Consider the following 14,427-nt stretch of genomic DNA (forward strand, 5'->3'; position numbering starts at 1 on the left):
CACCGTCCGGGCTACAGACAATCCACAAAGATAAATTATAAAGCAACAGTTAACATTCGGTGCTGGTTTCGGACCGCATCATACCCAAACTGAGCAGCCTGGGATATTAATAATCCAGCAAACCCTCCTCGGCGTGCAGCACTCTGGGATACTAGCAGTCCTGCCCGGAAAGGGAAGTTAGGGGAAGAGGAGATCAGAGCGCGCAGTATCCTGGGATACTAGCTGTTATGTGGGAGGAGGAGGAAGAGGCCGAGGCCACAACGCGCAGTATTCTGGGATACTGGCTGTTATGTGGGTGGGGAAGGCCGTAGCGCAGTATCCTGGGATACTGGCTGTTATGTGGAAGGAGGAGGCCGCCGCAGCGCACAGTACCCTGGGATACTGGCAGTCTTGCTGGGGCGAGGGGGGCGGCGAGGACCCCGGAGCGCGTAGGACCCTGGGATACTGACAGTCTTGTGGCCTCAAGTGCGGGAGGAGTGGCGGTGTTGGTGGAGGTTTCGGCGGTAATAACAGCAGCATCGTTGTGTGTATGTGAATCGAGAAACCGCGCTCTGGGTGCGAAGCCCAGGCGGGGTTGTGCTCGTCCCGGTCCCTCCTAAACCTGATTCCGAGGGACCGGTACAAAGGCCAACATCCCGAATCCAGGTGAGTTGCTCTTTTTTTTGCGCCACGTCCCGGGTGGGGGCGGGGTGCGGTTGGCCTTTGAGTTTTGCGGCCGGGATGGGTTTAATTGGTATGTTTGTTTTTTTTTAAATCGGATGTCTTTCAGCGCCGTGTCTTTGAATGCAGGAAGCATAGAGGTAGGCCGCAGCCTCGGGCTGTGCTGACAGCAGGTTCCCGCATGCCGGAACTTGCTCTGTTCTGTGTTTGAGCAGCAGGAGCTTTTTGCCTCCCTCTCTGACTCTTGTTAGCCAGGTCAGGAACTGTGTCACTGGCTGAGGCACCACAGCAAAAGCGATCCAAACATCTTGAGGTCAGTCATTGAAAATCTTGTGTAGCCAAATTCGGGAGAAACATGTACTGTTTGAACAGAATTCATTCTACAGGCACTTTTGTGCATTCTGATTGTCTTTTTATGTAATTGTATTTTGTCCTTTCTCGGCCCTATATTTAACCAATTTCAGTAGCGTTCACCATCTAATTCTGCAGAAATATCTTTATAGCTGCTCGTGTTGATGTTGGCTTTATGCTATTTTGATAAACATTTCACCTCATTTTTGTTGAACTGGATGTTCTCAACTTAAGTTATGGTGAGGGGAAATAGCGAGATCCTTATCAAACTACGTTTGACAACATGTTCACTATATGCTATTTATTGAGGAGTCGTGTTCATGTGTTGTACCTGGTCTTCCTTGTAAAAAATCTGTAGAGGTGTTACAATTCAATTTTTTAATTATGCATTTGTTAGTGAGCTTTGTAAAGTACTTATTTTTAATTTTCTTGATGGCAGGGTCGTTTTGACCAAGTGACCACTTCTTTTGTATGTTTGTATTTTTGCCTCCGGGTTAGAAGTTGTGAAGTAGTCTTACCAGGGCATTGAGGTGTAAAATAGATTGTCATTCAAGTATAATACTGAGGTGGATCCTTCTGATGAAATGCTAATCTGAGGGTGTTAGATCCCATGGTAAAATTCAAAAAATAGTATGTCAGGTGTCCTGACCAGCATTCGTTCCTTAATTAACAACAAAATTAAATGGCCATTCATTCATTTTTGGATTTGGTTGAAACCTGCTAAGTGGACAAGTGTCACTCCTCCCTTCATGATAGCAGGAAGACCAAAAGCCTGAAACAATACATCAGTTAACATTAGATCTGTCATCAGGAAAATGCTGGAATCTATAATTAAGAAGTTTGTAGGCAGGTGCTTAGAAAGTCCTAATTGGGCAGAGTCAACTTGATTTTGTGAAAGGGAAATCGAACTGGATTAATTTAATAGAATTCTTTGAGGAAGTAACAAGCAACGTGGATAAAAGGGAGCTTGTGGATTTGTTGTACTTGAATTTTCAGAATGTATTTGACAGGGTGTTATATGAAAAGTTAATAAATAAAACAAGAGCTTGTGATGTAGGGGGGTAACAAATTGTTATAGATAGAGGATTGCTTAATTAAGTGAAAGTAGCGTGTAGGCATAAATGGGCCATTTTCGGGGTAGCAAGATGTGATGTGTGAAGTGTAACAGATCTGTGGGACTCCACTATTTCCAATCTATATCAATGACGTGGAGTGTGAGACCTAGTAGATGGTTGCAAAATTTTCTGATGAAACAAAGGTAGGAAAGCAGCTCTGAAGATGACATAGGGAATCTGCCGTTAGATATAGATTAAATGAATGGGCAAAAAATGTTGGCAGATAGAGTATAAGATAGGTAAATGTGAACTTGCTCACTTTGACAGGAAGAATAAAAATCAGCTTATTATTTAAATAGAGATTGTAAAACTCTGGTACAGAGAGATTTGTATTTCCTGGTGTATATGAATTGCAAACAGTTAATATGCAGGTACTGTGGGTCATTAGGAAGACAAATGGAATATTGTGGTTTATTGCAAGGGGAAAGGAATATGAAAGTAAGGATGTTTTTTAAATATTTTTAAGACGAGGGTTGATGGGTTTTTGATAAGAGAGGGGATTAAGGGTTATGGGGAGAAAGCGGGAAAGTGGAACTGAGCAGCGACAGATCAGCCATGATCTCATTGAATGGCGGGGCAGGCTCGAAGGGCTAGATGGCCTACTCCTCCTATTTCTTATGTTCTTATGATGTTTTGCTGCAGTTATATAGGGGATATTGATGAAACCATATCTGTAGTTTTGGTCTCCTTGTATAAGAAAGGACATAATTGCATTAGAAGTAGTTTGAGAAAGGTTCAGATGCCTGGTTCCCAGAATGAGGGGCGACCCCTGGGAAAAGGCTGAGCCTGTATCCATTGGAGTTTAGATCTTATTGAAACATAAAAGATCCTGAGGGGAGTTGATAGGTGGATGCTGAAAGAATGTTTCCCCCTGTGGGAGAGACTGGAATAAGGGGAAAAAATTCTCTCAAAGGGTTGTGGGTCTGTAGAACTGTCTTCCCCAGTGAGTGGGGCATGCAGGGTCACTTAATAATTTTAGGGCTGAATACTTGGATTCTTAATTGACTAGGGAGTCAACAGAAAAGTGAGGCCAAAGGTTATTATCTTATTAAATGGCAGAGAAGGCTCAAAGGATTGAATGGCTGATTCCTGTTCCTAGTTTGTATACATGCTCACATTTGTCTACACCACAGCCACTGCTCCATTTTAGTGCTGCAGCAACACCTTCAATTGTTCTAATACAAATGGTGAGGTATTAGTTCTTTTGGTGAAAATGAGACCCATCTCAAAATGTAATTTTTTGCAGCTTCATGAATGCACTCTGCCACTGACATCAAATGTCAAGCAGTGTTGCACTGCATGGTTTTCAGGAAGCTCTTGGTTGGTTGCTATTCTGCTGTGATAGCAGGTTTTGCATTGCTAGTCAGTACATTTTTATCCATGTGCAGAGAGGGTAAGAAGACAAAAACTAAGCTGTGAATGTGACTTTTAAACACAAATTCATTCCATTCCTAATATTTGTGTTGTTGACAGTGATCTGAAGTACACCTTAAGGTATAAACAATCTAAGATCCCATGGGACTATTCAAAAATAGTTTGCTCCATTGTAGGGACTTAAATGTGATTTCAGTAGGAATATCTATTGTACTGATACCAGTCTGTTACAGAAAATGTACACTTAATATGGCTCGTTATAATGCTGATGAGGTCAAAAAACATTAATATGTCAATTCATCATTTCAGTTTACTTTAATGGTTGCTACCACAAATGACAGACTTGTTAACAACCTGCAGTTTGAGTCCTTGCTTTTGGCAGCCCTTTTAAGATAAGACAGCTTCATTCTATGCTCTTGTATTGCTATGTTGTTCTGTTTTGAATTTTATGGCAGCCTGGAGTGTGCAGAAACGGCTTTTTTAAACATGCAATATAAAAAAAAGTTTTGACATATATTTAAAAATTGAAGCCGCATGTCAAGCTTTCTCTTCTGCCTCCTCAGAGGAAGCAAATAAAGTTTTTAGAACTTGAACCTCAGAAACAACTGTGAAATAAGGTTGTGTTGTGCTGAATATCTTTTGGAATTAAAATGGATTTCCATTTAGAGGTTTATATTTTATGGTCATAAGTTCAAACATTGCTAACTTGCTCGATGACATTTGAATCTCCTGATTGAATTACTTTGTTGTTACAGTACATGTATTTACTCTGCGTTATTTTAATTGTATTTCTAAGCCTGGTGCAGAGTGGTAGTAAACATTTATTTTTGCCAGCTTTAGTCACTGGTGTGTTCTTTTGGGTTTATACTTAACAATCAAGATTTTTCAGTAATAAATATCTGAAAACTTCCTGAATAATTTGAGCAACCTTTTGCTGCTGGTGGCCTTAATGGGGGGAAAAAAAAATTTTGAGAATTTCCTTTGGACCTTTAGCAAATTATTAGGAGAAGAGCAGTGTATAGACATTTGTTTGCGTGGCATCCTTTAAAGCTCTTCATTTTAGATTATTCATTATCTAACTGGTGCCATTGGATTTTACAATGAAATAGTCATGGTCTACCTAATAATCAGTCCTCTGCTCCTTTCTCTACTGTGTGGTCCTGCACTTTTTCCTCTTCGCCTTCTATTTTCAAGTTTTCCTTGGGCTGCATCATTCTATCCTCCTTCAGCAAGCTCCTGTCCCTCAGAATTTGGCCAATCCAAGCTTTTTGCTTTTCCTTGATATTCACTAAAGATCTTTCTACCTCCATTTGGAAACAAAATATAGAGTATGGTGTGTTGTTTGGAAACCCTCAAATGCAACATTAGTGTATTCATGGTATTACTTGTTTCACTATATCCTGCCCGAACAGTAAACATAGACATAAATGTCAGCAGGTAGGTGATTGCATAATTTTCAAGCTAATGAATGAGAGGCTTAAAAAAAAAGGAGGCAATGGCTCAGTGCTATTATTGCTAGACTATTAATGCAGAAACTCAGCTAATGCTCTGGGGACCTGGGTTCAAATCCCACCATGGCAGATGGTTAGAATTTGAATTCAATAAAAATCTGGAATTGAGAATCTACTGGTAATAATGAAACCATTGTTGAAAAAACCCATCATTAACGTCCTTTAGGGAAGGTAATCTGCTGCTCTGGCCTACATGTGACTCCAGAGCCACAGCAATGTGGCTCTCAACTTCCCCTCCAAGGACAACTAGGGATGGGCAATAAATGCTGGCCAGCCAGCAATGCCCATGTCCCACAAATGAATTTAAAAAAACTACTGTGTTAAGTTTAACTGTTTAGTAAGGGTGAATTAAGTTTATTTTTGTAGTGTGACATCAGTGTATCTGAGTTTTTTAAATCATGTTCTCTGTAGCTCACAGCCTTAGCTGATGTCATTGTTGCTGGGCAAGGGCTCCTTTTATTGCTTCTTCGGTTGTTTAAATGGGGAATGTTTGAGATTAATTTTTATGACCCTGCATTGTTAGGAGGAAAACTGGTTGGCAGTAGGCGACAGGAGCTCTTTTATTTTTCAGTTTGGAGCTGCAGGTTTGAGTTTTAGAAGGGACATCAAGCTGAAAAGTATTTCTTGATTGCTTCTCGGCCTTTTGGCTAAGATAAGTGTGGTATCAACATTCTGCACTTGGTTGAAGTCATGAGATTACACGAGGCTTCATTTTTTAAAGCAGCATCTCGGCCTTTTGGCTAAGATGCAAATAAGGTCAAGCCCTGGAGGAGGAGCAGTGTCTGCTCCAATCAGCTTGGATCATGTAGACCAAGCCCAAAACAGGCCTGTCACCTCCAGCCTTGTCAGTTTAGATCTGGAATGTCTCACTTACTGAGACTTTGAATTGGATTTTGATTGGATTGAATTGGATATATATACAAAAAAAATTCTTGCTCCCTGTTTTGTTTGGTTATCTGAAAATATGTTGCCTTCCTGGAGTAGAAAATATGCTGTTGGTGGATTGACCAAAGTCTACTTGGGGTTCTGGGAAGCTGTTCTGATTTCAAACTGTTCTGGGTGTATCAAGAGGATTATTAGAACTTACAAAGCGGAGAGTTTTCAATTCTCCAACCAAAGGACTCAATTCCAGTATCACATGAGCTTTAGTCTTTGCTGCGTTAAACCTGTTTAAAGGGTTTTGTCTGTGGCAACGGTTTTGGTTGATTGGAACATCATAGATATATTTGTTAAGGATTGTACATTCATTTTTTTGTTTGTAATTGATAAAAGATATTGCTAATTTTCTTTTCATACATGTTAACTATATTAATTGAGCTTTGATAAGCCCCCTGCTGGGTCATTTGAACCATACCTGAAGTGAAACGCATCATGCTTATCCTAGCCAACTTCAAGGTACAAAGCTTATGATCAAGACAGGCTCCATAAACTACTTTGGAGTTTCTGACCTGAACCATAACAGTAGTAATATTACATTTGAGTTTGCCAGTCACTGAATAGCTCTGCCTGGGCGAAGCAGTGTGGGGGCGATGAAACAGCTTGTTGCAGTGGGAATGCGCAAGAGCATTTTTCTGTATTCTTGTATCTCAGCAGACATGCATTTACTCTGTTCCATAAGTAAAGTCTGCATTTAATTCTTTTCAACAATTCTTCCTGAGGAATTGTTAGCATTGAAACCACTGACCAGTAATTATATTCACAATTTTGGCAGTTTAAATGCATTCTTTAAAATTGCCATGTTTATGTTAGGACGGGGAATATTTGCAAATAAAAATGCACTGTTCTATAGGATTTACTGTGAATACCATGAGTTATAATTGCACTTTGGGCAGTATGCAGTAAGTGGAATACACTAAAATTAGGCATGTTATTTATTACATTTTTAAAACGTATTCTTGAGATGCAGAGAAGGTAACATCTTATTGCCCTTCCCTAACTGCCCTGAAATTGTGGTGCAGTGAAGCAGTCTTTATGGTGACAATGCTCGTTTTAAAAAAATTCCAAGGTTTTTACCCAGTGATGGTGAAGAACAAGATTATTGGCAATTGACTCATCCTACATTCTTATTCCTTTTCTTTGGTGATTTGCATTTTGGGAGGCACAGCCCCTGGAGGTGTTTGCAGGTCAGAGTATATTGAAGTAGCGTGAGCCCTGAAGGATAGGAGTGAGTCACTTAGATTTTTATCACGATCTGACAGATTTGTCATTTGTTTTCCTGGTCCAGACCCAAATTAACAGTTTCGTTGACATTGGTTTCACAATTTGTGGTGGTAGGCTTTCAACTTGCAACCTCTGTTTCAGGTTCAGTTCCATAACTATATACACAGATTAGTTTTTGGATGTGCCACTTGCACATTTCTTTCTACTTGCAGGGCATAATAAGTTGCGTGTTGAAATCTAGCAATATTGTCATGGAATCCATTGATCCTTCCATCAGTAGATGCTAAATTAGAAGTCTGTGGAGGTTGCAATATTTAAGGTACAGGATGTTCCTGTGCACTGATTCCTGCCTAGTAACAAGGGTGTGACTCTCTGGGAGTGTTTTGATGGGTCTCCAGATCAGTTCAGGGTTCAGTGAACAGCTCCTCTTGAGGTAGTCAGTTTTGGGAATTCTGCCAGCCAGCAAGTGTCACCAAGGCAAAATGGACAGACACTTCCCAGTTAAGTTAACAGAAAGGTGCAGAGAAACAGATTCCAATGTGAAAAAAGAGCTGCGGGCAGCAGACTTTAAGTGAAGAGGGCCATTGGAGCAAAAGTAGCCCTTTGGAGAAATGGTGTTCTGCTTGGTATAGCCAAGTGTTTTGGAAGAGCTAGTGTTTGAGTGTACTCAGGAATCCAGGGAGGAGGAATCTTGGAGAGCAAAATTGAAATCCTGTGAGGGGACCATTCTTAAAGCTGTTCAAGTGGGAGTAACTTTGAGAGAACATTAAGGAGGATCTTCAGAGGTTAAGATTGGAGACCCTTGTGCAAAAGATGAAGTTTGTGAAATTGGTTGACTGGCAGAGGGACTAATGTCTAGGTGATTTTTTTTTGAGAAATCTTTTGGTTGCACCTGTTATTTACCCTTTAGTGTGTTGTGTCTGATCACTCTGTCTGATAATTCATATACATCTCAAACTTACCCTGAATGTTGGCGTACGTCGGTAATATTGTAAATGGTTTTAGTTTTCTGAACTTGTATAGTTGGTTTTGTTTGTTCAAACATGTGAAATCTTGCGGCCTTATTCCAAAAACAGTTGTCTTTAACCTTGATCTTTATCTACTTTAAACAAAAAGTTGTTGGTACCTAACTGGATCTTTTACCATGTTCTGTGACAGATCAAGGATCATAACAATATCAATTCCAACAGTAATAAGAACTAATTTATGAAAATTGTTCAGGGCAACTGTAACCCATGGAGTGTTATTATATTTCACCAGAAACATGACTTTTCTCTTTTTTCTTGTGGGTCTCTCAATACTTTTTTTTTCCAGACTAGTTCATAGAATGGTTGGACCCCAAGGAGAAAGCCATTTGGCCCATTGTGCCTGTCCCATTCACTTGCCTTCTTTACAGCCATGTAATTTTATTCTCTCCAGATAATTATCCAATTTCCTTCTGACAGTCTTTTGAATCTACCTCTCAGCCAGTGCATTCCAAATCCTAACCACTTGCCATTTTAAAAAAGGGTTTCATGTGACCATTGCTTCATTTATCAGTTGTCTTAAATTGGTGTCCTCTGGCTCTTGACATCTCTGCCAACAGGAACAGTTTCTTCCTATGTGTTCAATCCTGATCCTTTATATCATTTTGACCATCTGTATCAAATCTCTTTGATCTTTGTTTCTCCAACTGTCCATATAACTGAAGCAACATTTAAAAAGCATTGGATGGGAAAGGAATAGAGGGATATGGGCCAGATATGGGCAATTGGGATGAGCTGGGAAGGCCACATGGTTGGCATTGACAATTGGGCCGAAGGGCCTGTTTCCATGCTGTTGTTGCTTTGACTCATCTGTGGAATCACTCCTGGTGAATCTTTTCTGCATTCACTCTAATGCTGTCACGTCCTTCTTGAAACATATTTGTACAGAATTGTTGAGGTAGTGCAAAATTTTGTTTTTGTGCTCCATGATTAGTTAAAAAGCTTAAAATCCCATATTCTTTATTATCTGCCTGCCCTGCTACCTTTTAAAGATTTGTGCATATATTCCCACCAGGTCCCTCTGTCCTTGCAATGCTTTTAGAATTGTACCCTTTATTTCATATTGTCTTTCACCATTCTTCCTACTAAAATGAATCACTTTGCACTTCGCTGTATTAAATTTCATCAGCTACTTGTCTACCCATTCCACCAGCCTATAAATTTTGTCTTGGAAGTTTATCACTATCCTTCTCACCTTTTAAGTTTTGTCATCTGCAAATTTTGAAGTTGTGCCCTATACACTCAACTCTTTGTCATCAATATATAAGTAAATCAGAGTTTGAAACACTGATACCTGGGGAAACCCAGTATATACCTACCTTCAGTTTGGAAAAATAGCCATTCACCACTGCTCTCAGTTTCCACTCAGTCAGTCAGCTTTGTATCCATGCTACTACCCTCTCTTATGCTATGGACTATTAGCTGAGTTTCTGAATTAATAGTTTAGCGATAATACCACTAGGCCATTGCCTCCCCTAAAGAGCTATTTACAGAACTTGCAGACAGCTCTTTATGTGGCATTTTATCGAATGCCTTTGAAGTCCATGTATGCCAACCACACTACCCTTGCTATGATCCCAGCTGTTATTACTGGGTAAAATTTAAGTCTGAGTGAGATCTGGCTTATGGATCCCAACTTTTTTTGAAACCGTGGAGGAAAGTTACTGAACAAATTCACAGGAGTCTGCTGCTGAACCTTTAATGGAATAAAGTATTTATTAAACAAGGAAAATGAACTATATTATATCAGATAAAAAAGATTGGAAAGATCTCAATACAAACATGCAAGTATTTCAGATTCACAGTATTGCTTTACCACAGCAATAACTTTACAGTTGCTTGTGACTGGACCGTTGCAAACAGTTTTCTTCCAGTGAATTCTTGAATGTTTACTCTATGCGTTTCATCCAATATGTAACTCTCCCTGGGACACCCAAACACTGTCCTCTAAATTCAGTTTTCCGGTTGTACTTTGCTAAACCGATCATAGAATCATAAAAACCCTCCAGTGCAGAAACAGGCCATTTGACCCATCGAGTCTGCACCGACCATAATCCCAGCCAGGCTCTACCCCCATATCCCTACATATTTACCCACTAATTCTTCTAACCTATGCATCCCAGGACACTAAGGGGTAATTTTAGCATGGCCAATCAACCTAACCTGCATATCTTTGGACTGTGGGAGGAAACTGGAGCATCTGGAGGAAACCCACGCAGACATGAGAATGTGCAAACTCCACACAGAAGTGACCTGAGCTGAGATTGAACCCAGGTCCCTGGAGCTGTGAAGCAGCAGTGCTAACTGCAGTGCTGCCCAAACTGATCACTTTTTATTCCAGTAACAACTACCCCCAGTAGCCTTCGAACTTTTGTTATCAGAGAGCTAAAAATTCCTGTCTCTTTTGTGACACTCCCTGAATTCTCTCCTGTCTTTTCTCTGTATTCCTGTTCTCTGACACCACCTCTGTGAGAAGAATTGGAAGATTATGGCCAGCTCCCCTGCAATTTCTGTCCTTACTTTCAGTATTGTTGGCTTCTTTCTGTTACTATGGCTTGTTTTGTTTCTATTAAAGCCACTTAATAATTGTGAGTCTACTTTTGAATTGCATTATAGAAAGTTTCTTATCAATCACAGAGTGCACCAAATTTTGCTTAATTATATTTCTATTCTTAGTTTAATAGTTTAGCAAGCAAAACTACTTGGTGCACTAAACAGCTCTGCAATCTGTTGTCAAAAAACTCTGTATTCTGTTAATAGCTCTTTAGGGGAGGCAATGGCCTAGTGGTATTATCATTAGACTATTAATCCAGAAACTCAACTAATATTCTGGGGACCCTGGTTCAAATCTTGCCATGGCAGATGTGGGATTTGAATTCAATACAAAAAAAGTCTGGAATTAAGAGTCTACTGATGACCATTGTTATTTGTTAGAAAAACCCACCCGGTTCACTGATATCCTTTAGGGAAGGATATCTGTCCTTACTTAGTCTGGCCTATATGTGATTCCAGAGCCACAGCAATATGTTTGATTCTCAACTGTCCTCTGAACAAGGGCATCTAGAGATTGGCTGGCCAGCATTTATTGCCCATGACACCCATGCCCCACAAATGAATTTAAAAAAAAAAATCCATTTTAGGTAGCTCACCTGCTGCTAGATAACTGTTTTCTTTAAAAAAATGTTGTAAATGTTATTCTAATGTTAACTGCAAGTATTCTCAAATTAGATATAGCATAGTGTGATACACAGTAAAGTTTCCTCTACATTGCCCAACAATATGGATGGGAAGCTCAGAAGAGCTTTTCCATTATCCTCATGTTAAATTGAGAGCAGTTTGGTGTCTGAATACAATGGGAATTCATGTAAATATTTTCAGCACCTGTTGTCTCTTGTATATTGTTTACAAAAAATAGGTAATAAATTCCCCTTGAGTAGGGTACAGCCCAAAATCTTATTTCGCTTAAGGTCTTTGTAACTGGCAGGTGTTCATCATATCGAATTAGTGAAAGACGAGTGTTATGCTGACAAAACTCATCTTTCAATGGCTTGCATTAAGCTGTGATTGTGAATTAAAGTACACTAAAATCTCTTTGTACAAAACAATATCTTGGAGTGAACCCACAAGATTTTCACCCAATCAAGGGTTTTAAGCTGTATTCTGTAACAACCCAAGTTGTATCACAAGGAACAGTTGATGGGAAGTGGTGTATCAAGCTATAGCCACGATTTGTCCAAATGCTAGATACAAGTGCACTGAAAATTTGCTTTAATCAATGGTAGTTCAGTTGCTATTTGAAGAACAAAGTTGAATAGTAATCAGAATATTAGCACACCTTTAAAAAGAGAAGTCACTATTAAGTGTATGAGGATTTTCAAAAGATACTTAGTTTGCATAAGGGACTAGTTGAAAATTAATGCATGACCCAAAAGAGATGCAAGAGTTAAACTGTTTAATGGACAGAAAACAGTAGTGGTTAGTCTTTTTTGGACTGTAGAAATATCAACAACAACATAAGTGTTCAGAATGTGGCTGTTCCCAATGGCCCAGATTTTGTGGTCAGTGGCGAAGCATGGCTGCTGCCAGTAACCTCAAAGAAGGCTGTCCACAAAGATCTGGCAATCTCTGTGGCATGGTTTTCCCCCGTTTCTTTTCATCGACAGCAGGTTAAATTTGGCACTGTGTTGAGGGGGATATATCACCAACCCAGACAACAGTCGATGACCTGGGCACTCTTCCAACATAACCTGACTTTGCAGGATGGAGAGGAACAGCCTGGAGTGCAAAAATCATCCTCCCTCACCTTCACCCTCACCCTCATACTGAATATAAAGGTTTTTATTAAAAAAAGAAGCACTTAAATAATAGCTGTAATTTTAAACATAACTCAGGGCAGTCTGCAAATTCAGTATAAATGATACGTGTTGAGAATTCAAATTGCCTTTGATTAATATAGTGAGACTATGAACTTGACTGACTGTGGCCAGCCCACTGATGTAAACATTCGTTATTTCAATGGCTTTGTGCGGTGGTTACCTGAACCAAATGTGAAGCGATAGCAATAAGAATGCATTTTGATTAGATCTGAATTGGCTAACTTAATAGCCACAGCTCCTTTCTGAGCAAGTTTGCAGCTCTTTACTGAAGCAGACACTTCACTGGTTTTGTAGGGTTGCCAGCATTTTGCAGGTTTTTTCCAGGAACTGAAAATTAATCTCCAGGGCACTGGAGTGTTCGTGCAATTCTGATCGGGAAAACTAGGGTCAGATGGACAGCACAGTGATTAGCATTTCTGCCTCGGCACCAGGGGTCCAGGTTTGATTCTGGCTTTGAATGACTGTGTGTGGAGTTTGCATATTCTCCTCATGTCTGTGTGGATTTCCTCCCACAGTCCAAAAGACATGCTAGTTAGGTGCATTAGCCATGCTAAATTCTTCCTCGGTGTATCCAATCAGGTGTTGGAGTGACGACTAGGGGATTTTCACAGTAACTTCATTGCAGGGTTAATGTAAGCCTGTTTGTGACACTAATAAATAAACTTTAAACCTTAGTATCACAGGATGTGCAGGTTTGGGGATTAGCGGGGTAAATATATGGAGTTACAGGAATAGGGCTTGCATAAGATGATCTGTCGGAGTTGATGCAAGCTCAATGGCCAAATGGCCTCTTCTGCACCATCGGGATTCTGTGATATCTTTTCATGCAGCAGCAGTGATGTCAGCAAGGACGTAGGCATGCAATGACATTGAAACGTTTACAAGTAAAACCCCTTCAATGCCTGTCACTTTTTAATTTTCAGATGCAAAATAAATGAATGTGATTAGATTAAAAGATGTACAAGTTTATGTAGAATTTTTAATCATTGCAGCGAATAGTTTTTCAGGGACAGTGAATGTGTTTAACAGTAATTATGGAGTTAGTATGTAGTTGAAAATTCCAGTTGCGCCTCATCTAACAAGGTCTATCTTGTTCAAGGGTTTATTCAGAAAAATGAACAGAATAAGAGTACAAATTCTCATCAATTCAACTGATCTTCATTGATTGCAGTTTGGGGATGCCTAAACAGCACACCCTCTTGAGGAACACAGTGTGGCCTTTGGATTAATATGCTTGTGTGTATTCTAGAAGTTGTCAGTTTTAGTAGAGTAGTGATGGTGTTTTGCTATCATTATAACTGCAAAATAATTATATTTGATCTGGACAGGTCTTTAGCGAGACTGTCAACAGTAAGGCAATAAGAAATAGGTGAAGGCCAAAGTTTGAAATGTTAACTCATCTGTTTTCTCAACGAAGATGACAGACCTCTGAATGTTTTCAGCATTTATTGTTCGCTGTGTGTTGTTTATGAAAGTAATTGTGATCAATAATTGTGATAAAAGACACAGATTGAGTAGATTGAAATCAAATGAGACTTAACAACAACCATTCTTGTGCCTTTATTGAAAAGGAGCAGGGGAACAGACTAATTAGGTGGCCATTTCAAAATTCTGAGATTGTTAGCTCAGTTTTGGTGTGTTTTTACATTAAGCATTTAATTTAGCATCTTTCAGTACAGTACCATTAATTGTTGGACTCAGACTTGTTGAACCAGTCACACATGCTGTTCCTACTCATTTACACCTGTTAAATGTAATTGGTTGAAGAAAAGTTTGTTGTCTTTGAGGGACTTGGCTGTAAATGCTAAATAACTTGGTGTTTTGCAGAAATAATGTTTCAATGAATTTGGTTAAG

General features: G+C 39.6%; 1 protein-coding gene across 2 annotated transcripts in view; it reads left to right on the top strand.

The window, feature by feature from the left end:
* Window positions 1–307: 307 nt before the first annotated feature.
* LOC145352621 (F-box only protein 34-like) overlaps window positions 308–14,427 on the top strand; it is a 44,538-nt gene continuing 30,418 nt past the window's right edge. For both annotated transcript variants that reach the window (XM_080202745.1, XM_080202744.1), the window contains exon 1: window positions 308–645. The gene's annotated coding sequence lies outside the window, so the exon portion shown is untranslated. The remainder of the gene's footprint in view (window positions 646–14,427) is intronic.

This window comes from Carcharhinus amblyrhynchos, chromosome 14 (genome assembly GCF_965287045.1).
Source record: "Carcharhinus amblyrhynchos chromosome 14, sCarAmb.v2.hapA, whole genome shotgun sequence".
Lineage (NCBI taxonomy): Eukaryota > Metazoa > Chordata > Chondrichthyes > Carcharhiniformes > Carcharhinidae > Carcharhinus > Carcharhinus amblyrhynchos.